Source organism: Humulus lupulus, chromosome X (assembly GCF_963169125.1).
Source record: "Humulus lupulus chromosome X, drHumLupu1.1, whole genome shotgun sequence".
Lineage (NCBI taxonomy): Eukaryota > Viridiplantae > Streptophyta > Magnoliopsida > Rosales > Cannabaceae > Humulus > Humulus lupulus.
Window position 1 is genome coordinate 113,589,641 of NC_084802.1, and position 6,000 is coordinate 113,595,640.

Here is a 6,000-nt window from a genome sequence, read left to right on the forward strand (position 1 = left end):
CAACTTGGATTTGGAGTCTTTTTCTGAAGCCGTTAAAGTCTCTACTTTAGCTTGGGCCTCCACCAGTTGATCGTTTAGTACCTTGATCAACTCCTTGTAATCAACCGCTCGAAGCTGAGCATGGCTGATGGTGACAAGTGGCTGCATAAAAGACAAGAGGTTATTACAAGAAAAAATATTAATAACAAATTCTCTTAAGACAAAATGCCTACCTTCATCAGTTGAGCAAGCCCTCTTCTTAGGACGACTTCAACGCTAAGACGAGGGAAGGATTCGAAGTTTTGGAGCATTGAAGGGTCATGGTCGATCTCCTCAAGTAGTCCTTTTCCTAGGTCACTAGCAGCACGGAGGACCTCACTCGAGCTATCCAAGCGGGTAGGAGTTAAGCTCGCAGAGGGAGGAAGCGAAGAGGGAGTCTGCAGCGGGAGTGTATTCCGTCCCTCGGGTTGTCTCCCTTGGCTAGGCGGTACTACCTTCGGAATCTTCCTCGGGGGCATGGAGCCACTTCCATCACCGGCTTTCCTCTTTGGAGCAGAAGCAACAATTTTAGAGATATAAACATAATAAAATATACATGAGTATATACTACAATTTTGTTACTCTCGAATCACCAAGTTAGTAAAAATATTCCTATGGTCACTAGACATGTGTTACCTACGTTGAGGATTTGATCGAGGAACTCATCCTCGTCGTCCGAGGATGAGATAAGTTCCTTCTCAACCTGGATAGCCTTTCCTTTCCCGGACTGAGTGGGAAGGGCAGATCTGCGCTAAGGCTCAGGCTCCCTAATGACAAGGTCACCAGGTCTACGAGAGAGCGGAGAAGGTCCAGGAGAAAGCTGATCAGTCACTAGCTCCGTGCCCGCGTTGGGCTGATCAGTCGTGTTGTTCTCCCCGGTGGTACTTTCCACCGCCATATCTTGGCCACACGGTATCAGGCTTACCATCTGAAGGAGGTCCACAGTGACCAACTTTTTCACAGCCTTCTCCCCAGGACTCATGCTAGCCAACTTCTCTGCTCGTTCAAAACATCCCTTTAGTAGGCAAGGGTCGCTCCAATGGACTCGCATGTGTAAAGGCCAAGTTGTTGGCCGTAATGTCCGATGTAAGGAAGTATTCTTTGTGATACTTTCCGGGGTTCGATTTGTGAGAGATACCACTTAGGTATGTAGTCCCTCTTTGCCTGTGGTAGAAGTGGAAGAAGCCCGTGTTGTTGTGGGAGGGATTTGTCCTAAGGTCAAATAAGTAGTGCACCTCGTGAAGGGTGGGCTCGTCCCAACCATGCAGGAAGTAGAGAATGTACAACGCAGAGAGTGCCTGGATCCCATTCGGTGCAATTTGAAATGGGGAGATATTGAAGTAATCCGCTACAGACCGGAAATAGGGGTGTAGCGGAAGTGTCGCTCCGGCGTGCACATGATGCCTGGACCAGGCGCAGTACGTTCCACCAGGCCTATTGGCTCTCTAATGAGAGCCTGGGCATATCACGTTTGCCTCGCTCAAGCCCGAAGCCTCGATGTGTTTTTGGAACAACGCGGGATTAAGCCTTGAAGCTTCGGCAATGAACCAGGAAGGTTATTCTTCTCCCCCCTTACGTGACCGTTGAACAGCCAATTCCTGGATCATGGTAGCAAATTTCTGAGAAGGTTCTTCTGAAGGAGTGGCAGTGCGAGCGTGACAGGGCTTTACCACCTTCTGCACCGCTCTGCGAGCAACCGGTTGAAGAAACTTGTTCCTGAGGAAGTCTGTTGGATTGTTTCACCCTCATCGTCGACTGAGAAACTTGTTGAAGAAACTGTTCCTCGTGGAGGAGATACAAGGCTGAGCGAGGGAGGATCTTCTTGAAGCGAGGAAGGCGGTCCTATGAGTGCAACCGGTGGACGAGTTTGGTGAGGAATCGCTATTTAGAGGAGTCTCGATTGATTGCGGGATGGATGTATCGGAGTCCGTATGGTTGTCACCTTCCCTATAGTCAGAGCAATTCATCTACAAAAATGAATAAAATATGGGGAAGTGAGTAACCATACAGAGAAAATTCAACAAGAATAAAATTTATTTATATACTTAGAAAAAAATTTCTAAGTTATAAAAATATAGCACATAAGGAAAAAAATAATCTTAGTGCCCAAAAGTGCCTATAAAGTACTTGGAGTATTTAAGGTCACTAAAGTTTATATAAGTGGAAAATTTTGGGGTTTTCCAAAGAGGCTAGATTCCCTATGTGTGCGTGTGTGCATGCCAAAGGGCTGGGTATGCGTTTAAAAGAAAATGAAGAAGGCTGAAGCCTAGGAGAGTGAGTGTGGTCTGGTCGGACCACATTGTAGATTCTAAGAATGGCCACTCGGATGCATTCGATCATACCACATTGTGGATTCTAAGCCAAGGGGAGTGAGTGCATGCTCGGATGCCTATGTACTCTAAAGCGTGCGACCGAGGAGATGTTTAGCAACCTTGCTTCCGTTCGAGCCCAGCGCCAAGCAATCCACGATACGTCCGATCGGACATGGCGCGTCCGAGGAGATGCACACCCCACGGTACGAATGTCCGAGCACCTAGCGCGCCTTGTGCCTTCAAGGATCCTAGCCACTAACAGCCCACTGTGTCCGAATGTCCGATCGGACCACATACTTGCCCAGAAATTTCAGTGGCCGATTGGCCATTTTCCTTAACTATACACTTTTCATACCTCAAACCCAAACCGTACAAGAAAAGCCCTAAAATCCCTGTCTTAAACACACTTCTTCATTCACACATACAAAAACAAGATCAAAACATGGAAATAAAAAGTTTTTTTTATGTTCTTGAAAACCCACTATACTATCAAAAACCCCAAAACCCATACTCATGATTCATGTCAAATTAGCCCATTTTTCTTGAAATTCCTATGAAATTAAAGGTAATGTTGGGTTACCCATACCACAAACATCATCAAAACAACAAGCTAACACATTGTACAAGCATTCATATGAACTTCAAGAACAAACTCAACCAAAAAAGCTATCAAGGAGATTCGGCCATGGCATGGGTTTCCATAGAAATATTTTGAAAAATTATAACAATGTAAATGCATGGAAAAGAAGACTTACTCAAGGTTGGAGAACCTTTGGCTTGCTTGAAGATTGCTTGAAGATGGAGAGCTTCCCTTGAAGTTCTTGAAGATTCGGCAAAGAGAAGAGGATTTTGGGGGTTTCGGCCAAAAGAGAAGGAAGAAGAAGAGAGGTTTTTGAAAAATGTGATTTTTTTTCTTGTGTGAAGAAAAGTGTGTAAAGTTGGGTTATTTAAAGGGAGAAAAGTGGGGTTTATTGTTTATTTTTGGACCCTTAGCATTTCGGGACTATTTTTTCTCTCCACGATCATGGGCAGTTTTTTTTCAGTGATCGTGGGTCTGCCGCATGGAGATGAACAGTTATTATTTTTTATAATGACGTCAGCCAGAGAAAAAGTTTATTATGTGAATGTATCATATAATAAACTTGGGAGGCAAATGTTATCCCAAAATTTGAAAAGGATGATGTGGCAGTAAAATTGACACGTGGCATGGATTAGTTAGGTGATCTGGCTCAGCAGTAGCCCAATGCATCAGTGAAAAATTTGGACTACTTGAGAGATGCCATAGTCAAGTCAAATACACCCGAGGAGAATACTTGGGCTTAGGTGTGCTTGGCTCGGACCCCGGTCCGAGGAGCCCAAGTGTTTGGTTCAAACCCAAGTCCAAGGAGCTTAAAAGATGGGTTTGGACTTTAGATCGAGGGAAATAAGCATCAGGTCCGATCGGACCTTAGCTTGAGAGCCCCTAGATGCTTGGCTCAGACCATGTCCAAGGTGAGCTTCCTAGGTGGTTGCCTCGGACCAAGTCCGAGGAGAGGTCCCATGCATGCCAAGGGATGGACTTAGATTTTGGCCAAGGAGAGGCCACAAAAGGTCCGATCGGACCTTAGTTGGAGGAAGCAAGTGCTTGGCTTGGACCTATCTGAGGTGAGCTTCCAAGATGTTTGGCTCGGACATGTCCGAGGTGAGCTTCCAAGATGGTTGGCTTGGACCACGTCCGAGGAGAGGCAAGGGTGATTTCCTCGGACCCTAGTCCAAGGAGAAGGCAAACACAGGTCCGATCAGACCCTAGTCCGAGGAGCCAAATGACTTGGCTCGGACCTTAGTCCGAGGAATGCTCAAAGAGGTTGGCTCGGACCATGTCCGAGGAGAGCCAATGCATGTGGCTTGGACCTTGGTCAGAAGATGATCTTCATCAACAAAAAAACTAGACTGCGTCAAATTCCCGGAAACTGCTTCAGTAAGAATCGGTCTGGGCACCGCGGGAATCTCTCATTCCTCACTCAAATTGAGGAATCTGTTGTATTTTAATTATTTCTTGTAATTTAAATATAATATGAATAATAAAATATCCCTATCTGAAGGGGATATCAGTTGAGGATCCCAAGCCTATAAATAAAGGGTTGGTGGGATCGTAAAAGGACTTTTGGCAAATTGAGAGTTGGTCTGAGATCTAGAGAGAGAAAGTGTGTTTTTCTTGAGAGAACCCTTTTTTGTATTCTTGAATATTTACACTTAAGAAACTCAGTTGACACTGGTTCATCTAATCTTGAGTGTGAATAGAGTAATAAAATCTCCAAGTGGATTAGGCTATTACTGACTGATCGGGGCTGAACCACTATAAAATTTCTTGTGTTATTTACTTTCATTGATTAAACTGTCTGTTGTCATTTACATTCTCTTGAAGGCTTGTCGTTATTGACGTTCTTACGTCGTTGACTAAAAACACAGTCAACACCCGGTTATACCAGAACCCTTATTCTAGTTAGATTTCTTAATGCTGTTGTTATGGCTAAAACTTGGTTGTCTTTATTGATGTTATTTTTGTTGGGTTAATCTTACTAAGCTTTTTTGCTTACTTAGCTGTTTCATGTTATAGGTAAGCAAAAAGATAAGGCATAACAATTACAGCTGGAGTCTGCATTGTGGAATTGTACATGTTGCCCGATCGTGGGAAATCTACACTTTTGGAAAATATGTCTTACTTTTATAAGAACATATTTTCGGCTATCTATTTTGAATGTTTAGAACTTTTTAATGTTGTAATTACTTTTTAAGTATGCCCAAACTTCCAAACTAAATAATTATTTTTTAAAAGGTTTTTTATATGTATTTGTTAGTCCTTTTAAAGTTAAAATTATTACTATTCTGCATTTTCAGTCATATAAATTATTTGGGTCGTTACACTCTACACTTTCAGTTCTCTATCCTTTTGTCCTTTCTGATTGCTAGGAATTGACTAGAACTGAAACGGTTTACAGAATGTAAAAAATCTTCCTCACCAATCTTTGATCAAGCTTAACTATTGTGGGCAATTTTCTCAACACGTGAGATAGAGAATTAGAATTGAAGAAGAGAGAGTGGCATCTAGAAGAGTGAAATATCTAGGGTTTTCTATAACTGGGCACTTACCTATTGTATCCCAAAAATATGAGCTGAATTACTCAACACGTGGTACTATTGTCAGACAAGCGCATGAAGAAAGCATACAGATAGAGCATCTTGCTAACTTTGGAGTGAGTAGCTCGAGTCAAAGTGGATAGCTTACGACATCCAGATAGTCTCCAAATCACATCTTGCGCTAATAACTTAGTTCGAGATTCGTGACATCTAGATTGCCTTCGTGAAACTCTGAACGTGACCCATGTTAGTTCAGATTAGTTATTCGGTACCTAGCTCGATGGAGGTGTTCAACTGGTTGAAGCATGGTCATGACACATAGTGAAGGATCCCTAAAGACTCAGAAATTCCTTAAACACTCATTAATGCTCAAATATTATTCTTTATTTATTACCCGATATTGTGGGCATAGAATCAATAGGCATTAATGAATTTATGTAAATGGGATGTTACCCAAAAATATATGTTACCATATTTATGGACGGTTACATAAAACTTTCCAGGCATAATTCCTTATAAATACAGGGGAGACTAGACAGAAAGAGGGATCAAC